At 37.1% G+C, this 13,317-nt stretch overlaps 1 pseudogene; it reads left to right on the top strand.

The window, feature by feature from the left end:
• Nucleotides 1-13,317, top strand: part of LOC118586250 — a 180,861-nt pseudogene that overhangs the window by 165,177 nt on the left and 2,367 nt on the right.

The following is a 13,317-nucleotide window of genomic DNA, read 5'->3' as shown; positions in this document are numbered from 1 at the left end:
GAACAGTCTCTCCTGGGAGGATCGAAACTTCCTACCATCGGCCACCCCGCAGCTCTCATCTCCTCCTCTTTCCCTCCGCAAATCCCAGAAAAGAAGCAGGAGGGGGAATTGGGTGGGGCCTGTGCTCGGCTCCTCTGCACCCTGGGAATGAGCAATTGCAGGAGAGTCCCAGAAGCTCCTGTATACAGTAAAAATCAGCTACCTCCCTACGTGCACTGGTCTAGGAGCCCCGTTCTTCCAAGGGGAAATAGGGGTGTGGGAAGAAGTGGCGGGGGTGGGGGAGAGGAGCGGGAAGAGTTTATTTGTTGAGACATCTTGCTAGTTCTAGGTTTGATGCTCAGTGGATTGACTCTGTTAGTTAACCGAGACTCAAATGTAACTTAGTAAATTATTTTCAGATACTTTTATGATTTCCTTGTTGCATAAAAGCAAAAGCTGTGTTGACTGACATAAGGGAGAATAGAATGTAAATAATTCTCCTGTTCCTTTACTGAATCACCAAAACAAAAACACTATTATGTAGTCCATTTAAAAAAAATGAAATATGAGAAGAATCCAGCCACCTATCTACTGGAACATAATAATCTTAAAATTTAGTTGAAATATAGTTTACTGTCATAAAAAGGCACAGATGGACATAGAATCTAGTGATTAAAAAAACAGCTGAATTAAACACACACACAATTCTGCTTTGAAATGTCTAAATCTCAGTATTTACACACACACACACACACACACACACACACACACACACACACACAAAGATACTATGTTTTGAAATGCCTAAATCTTATTTGTTGAGTTTCTGAGATAAGCAATGTGACTTTTGGATTTATAGACTAAAAAATGTGTCTTTGTACAGTGAAAGTATATTCTATTTTGGAGAAATCCCACTTATAATGTCCTAGTGTTTCCTGACTTTGTAGTAGAAACACAAATGCAGAGAGAAGGGTTAAAGGTTAGTGAGAATTAGAGGAGACACTGTGTGCAGGAAGTCATGAGAAGGCACTATTATTGTAATGATTGTTCAATAGCATTTATTCCATAAAAAGCAATTTAATTGGATTAAGTTATTAAGATCAGGTAATGCTTTTGTGTATGATCAAGATTTTGTACCTTAAGATATTTAAAAGAGATTGAACATAATGCAATTTTTTGAAGGACAAGCATATAGACATGTCACTAAGCACATTCCCTTATGAAAAGCAGCTGCCTTGCTGATTAAAAATAGTGATATACACAAAACCCAGAATTTGTATATACATATTTTATTAGAGCAATTTGGAGGTTGCAGTTATAATACTTAAATCTGAGTATGTATTGGAGAAATACACACTCCAGATGGATTTGTAAGCTATATTTATTTTCCTCTACATTTTCCTGCTGGTCCAATTTGTAAGTAAAATCACTATTAGCAGAATGTTGGCAGGAAGATTCTCTGAGGTGCCCAGTGTGACTGGGATTTAGAAAAATATACACGGCTTAAGTCATCTCTACAGAATGTATACAAAGAAGACAAGTTCATGCTGCTTCTGAGAGATTTTCCTCCCTATAAAACCATGTAATGCAATGTCCACCAAATGATGGGGTTGAAATCAGTTCTGAGAATGAGACAAAAGAATTATCATGTAATTTTTATCTAAGATAATTTCTCTAACATTCTTAATCCTAATGAAACATTGTCCTGTATAGAATATGAAATGTTAATACTAAGGAAAAAGGCCATTATAATAAGCACATTGGTCACCATTCTCATTGGGGTACGTTTTAAAAAGTAAACTCTTACGCCCTTTAAAAATTCTTTAAAGAAATGATTTTAGCAATTTCCAAACTGAAAGCAACCATAAATCCTTCTGTAGTAAAATGGCTTGAAAAAAAGAGCTGTCAGTGTTCCCCACACATATCCTAAACATCTTACTAAATGACTGAACCTTAGATAATATGCAACAATATTAATAGTTGAGTGGGTCTATTTGTGCTGATTGGGACCAAAGTTTGAAAATGATGAATATTCAATATATTCCTGAATTTATATCTTTCTTAAAAACAAAACAAAATAAACAAAAAGACAAAAATGGAGATTTGGAAAATGCTTGTCGTTTAAAAGGTGTTTTCATGGGGTGTCAAGTGGTGTGTCTGTTGAAGAATAATATAAAGTAACCTTGTAGTGGTGGGAGTATCCTGTTCTTAATCCATGTTCTCTGGTTGGATGTGATTTGGCACTCATGGGCTTTATGCTGCAAGTTCAGTTTCAAGCATGGCAGTGTTTATAGGTAGTGTTACTTTTAAGATCCAAGGCCTATAATGAAGCTAATCCATCATTTAACGTGCTGCCCTTTGAAGGGCTTGAAGTTTTTCTGGAACCCTTTTGAGTCCTTGCATCAGGACTATTGTCAGAAAGTAAGACCACACTCTTCTCCTCACTGTTTGCTTCCACTCATGCCGTGGGCTCTCTCTCCTAAATGCTCCGTCCATGAGGCCATTTGCTATGATGTGACATTACCAAGTTGCCATAGCCAGAGCACAAACTGATGAGAAAAGGTCATTTTTCCTTTCAAAACATTGAGCAACAGGAAATAGGACTGTATATCTGATTATGGTAGTACATCAGAGTTTAGGGTGGCATGTTACTTTTGATTTGAATCAATATATACATATGTCTATACATCTAGCTCTGTATCTATCTCTTATCTATCTGTATGTATGTATGTATGGTTGTAAAAATTTGTTATTCCTTACAAACCCTTGAGGTTCAAAGTTGCTCAAAAATAATTTTTAAAGCCAAAAGTTGGAAGAAAATGAAACACATATGTCACTTTGTCAGTTATGGCATGAGTTTACAGTTATCTGTCAATCAGAATACTACAGAATCTTCAGATTTCAGCTGTTGGTTTACCAACTGTATCTTTGGTGTCTAGTGCCAAGGAAGGAAATGAGAATCTCATATCCACTGAAAGTTTCTCCATTTCAGCCTCCACTGTAAAGGTATTTTAATGACTAGTTTTGATTCTCATGACAGACTAGTGCTATTAAGAAATGTCCTTTCTTGATTTTTCCACATCATATGAACTAATTGTTAACTCAGCCCTGACTTCATGAAAAGCTACTTATATTAGCAGTATTCAGTGACAGACCCATAAAGAAGTAGGGTTACAAGTCAGGGCAGGTATGCTATGGGCTACATAGGGGAATAGTGTCTGTAAATCTACAAAAAAAAAAATATCTGTTCAAGTTATGAGAGAGGTTCATTCTCTGCTGCATCTAATTGTTTTACCCACTATGACCACAAAGGATTATTGTAAACTGGTAAGACTTCAACCTAAAATCCAAGACCTGATATAAATTGCTATTGATTCTAACATGTACTGTGTTCTTTAGAACCTATTTCCCAAAATTTAGCACAGATTCAGATGAGACAGAATGGCTTATCAAACATCTCCATTTACTTTCAATTTTGTGTATCATGACACTGAGTTGTTTCTATTTTTTCATTTATCTTTGCTTCACATGTGTAAGGACAACCACTGGCTTTTGTCTCTCTTTGTCCCTTAAGTACTTGCTGAGTAAAGGATTTGGTGTCTCTTGAGCATATTACTCCAAAGAAGTAGCTTAAGTCTTGGGCAGAGTAATATTTGCTTAAGGAAATACATACTTGAAATATACAGACTGTATAAGCTGGGCACAGTGAAGAGACCACCTGAATAGTCACTCCATAATGTATTGTGGGAAGGGAGAGAAAATACCCAGAAGCATCTGAAAGAGTTAAGAACAGAGAAAAAAAAAAAGCAGAATAGACAAGACCAGGGCTATCTGTGGGAGAAGACAGACTAACAGGAGAGAATAGAGGAGATAGCTGGAGTGGAAGGGGGGTGCCTTCATAGAGAGAGTAAGGGTGAATCTGCAACATTTCAGGAGCTATCATAGTGTGGGAAGAGTTGAGAGTTGTTTGGAAGGCACAGTCAACTATAGGGGAGCTTTAAGATATATAACAAGTACTTCTGAATAGAAACTCAGGGAACCTGGAAACCAGTGCGGGTGTTGACATCCTGATAGGTGCTACAAGTATATATGTTAATTGAGAGCCATATGTCCCTTTAGCCAGAGGTAAAGAAACTGATTTATTTTGCTAGACAAGAATGGTTTCACACAAATTCTTGATGAATGCTGCTTCCATTTTTATTTTTCCAAAGCACCAGAAATCCTATATTCTAGCCTGAGCTGGGCCACGACTGGAATTTCTAGATATATGTATTACCTGAGATCATCTAAAACTAATGTGTATCATTACATAAACCTAATTTTTATTTCCTTTGCAACTATTTAAGTTAGCCTACAAAGTAATGGGTTTAATTATGGCATTTCAATACATAGATTACTTTCTGATTTGTTCTTATTTATCACATTCCAACATATCAGTCATTTTATTTCAGAATTATGTAGTAGAAAATCTTTATGAAGAACTTCATAGTTTGGTAGAGTTTTAGTACTCTATATAATTACACATATCAGGGAATATACAGTTTGCCGACTGCACAGTCTATTATGATCACCAAAAGTCAGTCATTTTAAAGGCATAGGCATTCTAGATAGACATAATCTTTCCATGATTATCATGTGTCCAAGGCATACTGCATATTTTATTATGAGATTTAACAGAGTACCTCCCAGGCTGTTTCAGTCACAATCCTTTGTGTCTCTCTAGGCTTCATTTCTAACCATGTATCCTCCCTTTTCTCAAAGCTGTCTGACTTCCCTGGGCATGAAGCTTCCTGACTACCTCAGAAAAGCACATTCATGGTTAAAGCCTCCTGTGATTCTTGCATCTGTTAGAATCTAAGGTTCACAGCATTGGTGATGTCTGCATGTGGACTTTTGATAGGTTAAAAGAATTAGAAAGTGTGACTCTCTGGGGATGAATCTGTCTTTCACGGTCTTCTAAGCCTAACTGTTCCTCTTGTCGTTGCCCACGGTATTGCAACTAGGCTTTCCAGGGCTATACACCTTGCTACTCCAATAGCCAGTTTTCAAGAGTCAGCATATTTGGACTTTCATTTGATATTTGACACTGATCTCTCATTTCTTGTGAATCCCTTTGGTTTGTGAATGTTTCTTCTACTCTCCAATGGATGCACTCCAATGTGTTTGCTGCTTTATTTTTAAATCATGAATAATTTTGGTAAATCCCACTTCTAAAAAATGGGTTCTCTTTACTATTTAAAATGATTTGAATTGAAATAGAATGATACCACTCATCTCTTTCCTCCCTCTAAACCCTCCCTGCTCCCCTTCTTCAAACTGTTTCCTACCTGCAAGTTGATACCCCCTGAAAAAGAGTCCACTCTCTACCACCCCTGTGAGTTTGTGTAATCTCTCTATCTGTATCTTCCTCTCTATCCCACTCCTGTGGGGTGTGTGTGTGTGTGTGTGTGTGTGTGTGTGTGTGTGTGTGTGTGTGAAGGGGTGTCTGCTTGAGTGTGTATTGTGCTAGTTTTAAGACTGAAAACATCTACAGCACAATATCATGTTTTTAAATCAGAAAATAGCAATAAATTACATGTAATGTTAATGATAGCTGGAATTAAAGCATAGTTTTACTTTAGCTACTCCTGTAGAATGCTAAAATACTTGCACAGAATATTCAGTTTAGATGATTTTTTTCAAATGGATCCCCAGCACTGTGTACTGTTGTGGACCTTTTTTTCAGCATCTGGCCCATTTTCCAGGTGAGACACCTGCCCACCTTCTCCACGGAATGGATGTCACTGAAAGAAAGTCAAATGTTTTGACTCCTAGCCATCCTCAAGACATATTGGGTTCTGTGTATTTTTCTGAGTTTTGCTGAAGTTACAGTATCTTTCAAGTGTTACTTTGCTCCAGTCATCAGAGTCACAGCTGGCATATGGCTCTCTGGGTACTAGGCTGTGTTGGCATGTCAAGTCATAGCTCAATACTCCAGTCAAGTCATAGCTCAATACTCCACACATAGTCTGGATAAGGAGATAGAAGTGTTCTTGGCATAACATTTTTCTTGATTCATGTTGAGGGGTGAATGTGATTTCTTATCCCAGGGCATCTAGATCCTGTTGTGGATCAAATGATCTATGATCTATCTGAAAGGAAAGGCAAGCACCAAGGCTTTCCTCCTGAAACCAGCCCCAATGACTTAAACCTGTAGCCAGAATATGCATCACTAATTCTGCTCCTAATTATGTTCCTTCTATGGATAGTGAATTGGTAAGGGAAGTCCACTTGTGGAAGACTTTTGTGATAGTTGGTTAGTTCTTTTTGCCTCACACAGTGTTCAGGATTCCCAACTGTGGTTCTGCAAAGGCCCTGAAGAATCTCAAAGCCTAATTCATGGAAAGTAACAAGGAAATCTAAGGAGGGAGTGACTGAGTTCAATGTTCTAACCATAAGTCCTCAATGCTTTTATTATTTAGCTTTAAACTTAAATATAAATAACTTAAACATATTCTTTGATTCATTTAATTCATAATTACCAAATATTTCACATAACCCAATAGCATGATAGTATCTCCTTATGCAAGTGTTTGTGGTCTGGTGAAAAAGTAATGGGTATTTTCCTGTGCTTTTCCAATTGAGAAACAGAATTTTCCTGAAGAAGGCAAACAAAACAAAAAAAGTTATCTGTTGAATACTAAACTCTTCTAGGTTCTAGAAGGATGTATCAATGACTAAGAGCACTTGTTTCTCTTAAAGAAGGCCTGAGTTTGATCCCTAGCACTCACATGATAGTTTATAGCCATCCATAATTCCACTTGCAGGAAATCTGATTCACTCTTCTGACCTGCTCAGGCACCAGAGACAACATGGTGCACAGATATACATGAGAGCAAAACACATATGTAAAATAAATAAACATATAAATAAAATTTAAAATCTTCAAAATAATATTGTTTACTCTATGCTATGTAACTACCGGTTTGAAATAAAAATCGAAAACATAGTCATTTATCTGAATACAGGTGAAAACATTTAGTTCACATGTCTCTATGACCAACATTTTTTACCAGTGAATGGGAAATGTTCATGTTCAGATTTGTGGAGCCTTTCTTACTGAATGACCTGCTGTTCCATATGTTGCATTTTCCCATAATTTTCAAAAGATTGTTGACAAATAGGTAACAGCAATAGAAGATATATTAGAAGACTCTGGATAAGAAAAATCTGAGATCATTAAGGGTGTTCAATGTTGCACAAATCCTAAATGGTGTTATTATAAAAATAAATAAATAAAACCCAAAGCCAAGATCAGAGAGACAAAGGAACAAGCCACTAGACAAATTTTCCACCACTACCAAAAACTCAGTCTGAATGGAAGGCGAGATCCTATCTCCACAAATCCTCTGATTGAAAGCCTCCAAGTCCTCAGCCAAAAGTCTCTAGTTTCTGTCTCCTTACACCTTATATTCCTTTCTCTGCCCAGCTATTACACTTTCTTCCTAGTGTTGGGATTAATGGCATGTGTGCTTCCCAAATACTAGTAGCAAAGTGCTAAAGTGCTGAGATTAAAGGAGTGTGACTCCCAAGTGTAGTTGGAAGTTTCTCTGGTCCCACCAGGCCCCCCGCAGTCCTGTTGCCTGCTTATAAAGCAATCATTCAGAAGCTTATATTAAAAATAATCATTCAGAATCTTATATTGATTGTAACTGCTCAGCCATTAGCTCAGGCTTATTACTGACTGGGTTTTACATTTAAATTAACCCATAATTCTTATTTATGTTTAGCCACGTGGCTTGGTACCTTTTCTCAGTTCTGCCTTGTCATCTTGCTTCCTCTGTGCCTGGCTGGTGACTCCTGACTCAGCCTTCCTCTTTCCAGAATTCTCCTCATCGGCTTGCCCCACCTATACTTCCTGCCTGGCTACTGGCCAATCAGCGCTTTATTTATCAACCAATAAGAGAAACACATATTCTCAGCATACAAAACAATATCCCACAGCACCCAAGTACTGAGATTAAAGGTGTGTGGCATCACTGCCTGGCCTCTGTTTGATCTAGTGGTTGGTTTTGTCACCTGATCCTCAAGTAAGCTTTATTTGATATATAACACCACAGCTCTTTTTTTCACTTTTTTTAATTTATTATATTGGTGTTTTAATTTTACCCATCAGCCATGGATTCCCCTGTCCTCCCCCTCCCGCACCCACCTTCTTCCCAGCCCCTCCCCTCCATTTCCATCTCCTCCAGGGCCAAGACTCCCTTGGGGATTCATTTAAACCTGGTGGCTTCAGTACAGGCAGGTCAAGGAAGAACAGAAAGGGAGAACAAGGAAGAACAAGGAAAAGCCATTGAAAAGTGAAGATCTGAGACATGTAGTAACCCTCAGACTCATGAAAGTAACAATGTCTATTGGAGATCAAAGAACATGGCCTTGTTATTCAAACATTCTGCATATATCAGGGAAAGAATCAGCAGGTACATGTTTGGTTATTCAAAATACACTGAACTAGATTACTTTTTCTACATTATTTATATTCAGATTTTATTATATTAGATTCTACCGAGGGCATAACAGAGGATATACTCCACCCACATATTTGATGATTTTTCTTTCTTTATGACATAGGGTATTGTTATAACATGAGACATGTAAAGGACCCTGGATCCTCCTTGTCACAGTGTTAGGAATAAGGGCATGTACCAAAACAACTGGTGTTTTTGCTTTTTATAATGTTAACATGATTGTAATCCTCAATCAGTGACAAGCCAAAGGGGGGTGGTATCAGGTACATTTTGAAATAAATTTGTTTAGTAAAATGTGCCAACTTGTTAGAATTTTAATTCTCAGATTTGGAACAGCTTTGTATATCCTAAATGCTTCAGAACTTAAGTCTTGGTGATTTCTCAACAGTCAGTGCAAATTGTGCTTCAACTCACTAACCATATCCTGCCATCTAGATTTTTCCATATTAATTCTTTAGAGGTTATCATACTTTGTGATAAGACTTGTGAGCATTCTCACTGGAAGAACAGTCAGAACAGGTCTCTAAGATTAACAGTGTGGAGTATAGGGAAGAAGAATACCCACACACTACAGGATCACTAACCAATTTTAGAATATGGGGAATTTTATATTATAAATAATTTTGTCTCCTTGTATGAATTGCAACAGGCATGTTATAAAATTGGAATTCAGTGACAAGGGTTATATAAATTAAACTAGTCCATGTAATAATCTCAATTTCTCTTTAGATGCAGAGGGGGGAAAAAGGTAACAAAAGATGGCCTTTCATAACTCAAGTGTTCCACAAGGGCTCTGTACCCCACCAGGACCAAGTATGTACAGTCCTGTCAGTTGCTAAAACAGGAAAACTCTTTGGAAATGATCTTATTGTTGTTTGTGAGGATGGCAATCTGCCCACAGCAATTCTGGTAGGTATCATACAGTTCTTTGCTGGCTATCCTGGGAACAAAATCCTGCTTTTTAAATATCCCTGTTCAATTTTACCAATAGTTGGAGAAACAATTATGAATCAAATCATTGCCTTAAAATAAATAGGAAGATACCACGACTCATGCATAGGAAGAGCTGACATTGGACTGTTGTTTGCTGTACCCTACCCCTTTTGTAGCTTGCATAGCACATTTGAATACTATTAAAGCTTGTACTCAGGGAGGAGGTTTACACATAAGACCAAGCTCAGACCCACCAAGTCCTATATCTGAAGTGTGTAGTGTCTTTACAATAGAGATGTGCTTCCAGTTTCCTTTCTTTGAGTTAACCAAGGGTAGCAACAATAGCATGCATAGTTTTAAGAGTCTCAGTCTCCTCTGAACAACTGAAATGGAGTTTCTCATGCTTTGTTGTGGGGTTTGGTAGATAGTCTAGGTCTCTTGTGGGAAGCGTGGTCAGCCTCAAAGTTAAATCTTTATGCATACTTACATTACACTTATATGTTTAATATGTAGCTTTAGGTGAATAAAACCATAATACAAGTCTTTGTAGGGTTTATGAACAACCTCAGTGTGAATTTTGCCTCTTCTCCCTCTTCCCTCCTCAGTTAAAGTTGCATTTGGCCAATTTTAGAATTTAGTTATTTTTAGACAATAAACAAGTATTTCTCTTGTAATTATACTGTATTAAACATGCTCAAGGGTTTACCAAGAGTTCTTTCCATCTCTTTCCATTCTTGTCTGCATCTTCAAACACTTTTACTTTGCAGTTTGACTGAAGTGTTTTCTTCACTGTTATGAGCTTTGGACTCCCCCACCCTCTCTTTAGTTTTTCGAGACAGGGTTTCTCTATGTAGCTTTGGAGCCTGTCCTGGGACTCGCTCTGTAGGCCAGACTGACCTTGAACTCAAAGAGATCCACCTTCCTCTGCCTTCCTAGTGCTGGGATTAAAGGGGTGCACCACCACCGCCAGGTTGTATCTATTATATTTTAGTGATCTAAGGAGATGGTGGCTTGTACAGTTTCTTCACTGGTCTATCCCAAATACTTCAAAACATGCCTTGTACATGGATCAGCTCTAGAAATATTTGCAAGATTGAGTAGTTACTGACGTATATTTATAAAAGCAGCCCCTGCGTAGCTCCTAAAGTTAAATCTGTGAGACCAATACAAACAGAGTATGTCTGTCTTTGGAAACTTGTCAAGGTGATTTGACATCTGCTTCCTGGTTTTGAATGAATAAACATGAAGGTTTCACTCAGTTTTAACTAACAATGAACTTTGCAAGTTGTTGTGCTGTTTCCCAGGTTAGGCTCTATCTTGCAATTTGTATTTTCCCCTCCAGAGTTCTGAGTCCACTCAGGTACCACTATGCTTATCTCAGTATCACAAAGTGTTGTGTGCCCAGTTTTCTGATGTTTATTTGACAGTCGCTATGCAAGGATACACATTACATGTCCTTCACCACTTGCAGGATTTTAATAGGAGCATTTTCTCTTAGAGAACATATCAAAAAATAAAATAAAGAAAAAAGAAACTCCAGGCTCACTCAGCCTTTGTGTATGGGCACATGAGTTTGTGCATTTAGATCACTTGCTTCATAACCTTCTGCGGCTATAAACAAGAAACACTTGATCGCCCCTCAAATGACCAGAATGTGTATGTTTATGTCATTTAAAATTAGAATGTGAGATAACTCCTGGGTCTCTTCAGTGTGAGCTAGTTTCCTCAGATGTTCACTAGAGGAGAATCGTCTGCATTCTCAGCACTAACCAAACTACTCTTAGGTTTCCAGTTTCAAAGGAGAAACCCTAAATCCCTTTAGTAGGCCTACGTTTCAGACAAGGTTCTAACTAGGGAAACGGGAGGAACTGTAAAGGAAGTTGGGAGTAAACTGAATTTTACAGATAAAAGTATTTTCAGTAATTTCTGTGTTTTATATTTTTAACAAATATATTTTTCTATGTTTCTTCAAAATGAATGTGCTCTAACATCTAGACTATATGATGAATGTCTTGGTGTCCTTGGCCAAGTGGATGAAGAGGAAAAATTAGCAGCAGCATGTAGGTAATGATTTGCTAATTGCTTGAACAACATCATCAAAAATAGAAGTGACATTTTCTTAGAAACATTAGATTATATACCCCAGAATTATTTACTAAAAATATTGACTGACAACAAAGGGTTTCAATTGCTCACAAACATGGAAGATATTTTCAAAAGACAAGTATGACTTGGACAGTCACAGCAGCTCATACTTGTCATCTTAGCATTTGAGAAGCAGAGGCATGACCAGCAACAACTTGGGGTCATCCTGGGCTATCTAGACTGTCCAGAACAACCAAACTACAGTATGAGACCCAATGTTGAAAAGGAAGAAGAAAAAAAGGAATATAGCTTTTGACTATGTATTATTGTTTTTCTCTTAAAATTCTTAATATGAAATTTTCAACATCGTATGCACTGTGAATTGGTACTGCCCCATAGGACATAATGGGCATCCAATTTGTCAATGGTATAGTTTCAACTTTCTATTTTTAACAGTGAAAGCCATGCCTAATTTAGACTAAACCTTCAATGAAATGTGTTTGTGTAATGAATTCCCCCAATAACCTCTCAAAAAACAAAATGTTTTGGGCTCTAATAACTCAATAGCATTTCATAAATGATAATACAGGAAGCTTTTAAAATTGAATCATTGACTTTGCAGTGTGCTTTTAGTTGAGCACATTGCAGAATATTGTAAGTGTTTTAGTGTTTACATTAAGTTATATACCAGTAAATTTCTTTTTTTTTCACTGACTTCCAGGAAATATTTCAAGCAATATTTTTAGGACACATTCCTGTCTTCATTGTTTCACTAGAGGGCCATTGATAAGTTACAGACATTTACTCTGTTCCCTTTCTTCATATTAATAACTTTCCAAATACAATTTCTTGTTTTTAAATAACTTGTCTCTGTGTTTAGTCTTTTAGAGCAGCTGCCCCACCAGAATGTCATTCTCTTGAGACAACTTTTCAGAGTGTTACACAATGTTGAAAGAAATTCTACAGTTAATCAGATGTCAGCTTATAATTTATCTGTTTGCATGGCCCCAAGCATCCTATGTATGCCTAGTTCCTGCAACCCAGCATTAGAAAGTGATATCTCCAAAGAGGTAATAAGACACATATTTTTATGCCTAGGGTGGTCAAGTCTTCACAGTGAGACAGGAATATAGGACAATCCTGAGAGTCTTTTGTTGTTGTATTAACCTACATACATCCTTGAATGATACTCTTATGGAGAAGCAGAATCATTTGTTAGATTTGAGAAACTAGATTGTCAATAGGTATTTGAGCTCAATGTCTCAGTTCTTTGTCAACTGGGATTTAGAATATAATTTGACCAATTGGCAGCAACTGTTGTGAAATGATAAGACAGAACATTGGTGCTGAGTTCAGCAATTAAGACTGTATCCTTGATATATATTATTAAAGAGGGATGTGTGAACTTCTACTTGTTTTCAAGGTGTTTTCTCTAACTAAACAAAGACAATTCAGATTGCTTTTATCAGATACAGTCATTCTGAGTCTTGCTTAATATGATTTAATAGATCTTCGGCCTCTTGTTGCATTGAGAAATTCTTAAGCACACTTTTCTTGGTAATCACATTTCAAATACTATAGTAAAATGCCAGAATCTATTCAGTATAAAGATCGAATGGCTATTTGGACTCTTTCAGTTTCTGACAAATATGCTTAGCCATGTATATAATAAATGGAACCAAAATTAGTCAAGTTGACAATGTATACTAACCATCACAATGGGAACACTGAAAATCATCCTCTGGTAGTGTATTGCACTGTGTTGATTGCATTTTTATATCTGATCTCAAATTAGTCTTTCAAATTTCTAATG

Source organism: Onychomys torridus, chromosome 6 (genome assembly GCF_903995425.1).
Source record: "Onychomys torridus chromosome 6, mOncTor1.1, whole genome shotgun sequence".
Classification (NCBI taxonomy): domain Eukaryota; kingdom Metazoa; phylum Chordata; class Mammalia; order Rodentia; family Cricetidae; genus Onychomys; species Onychomys torridus.
The sequence above is the reverse complement of the archived record's forward strand: the minus strand, read 5'-3'. Positions and strand labels throughout refer to the sequence as shown.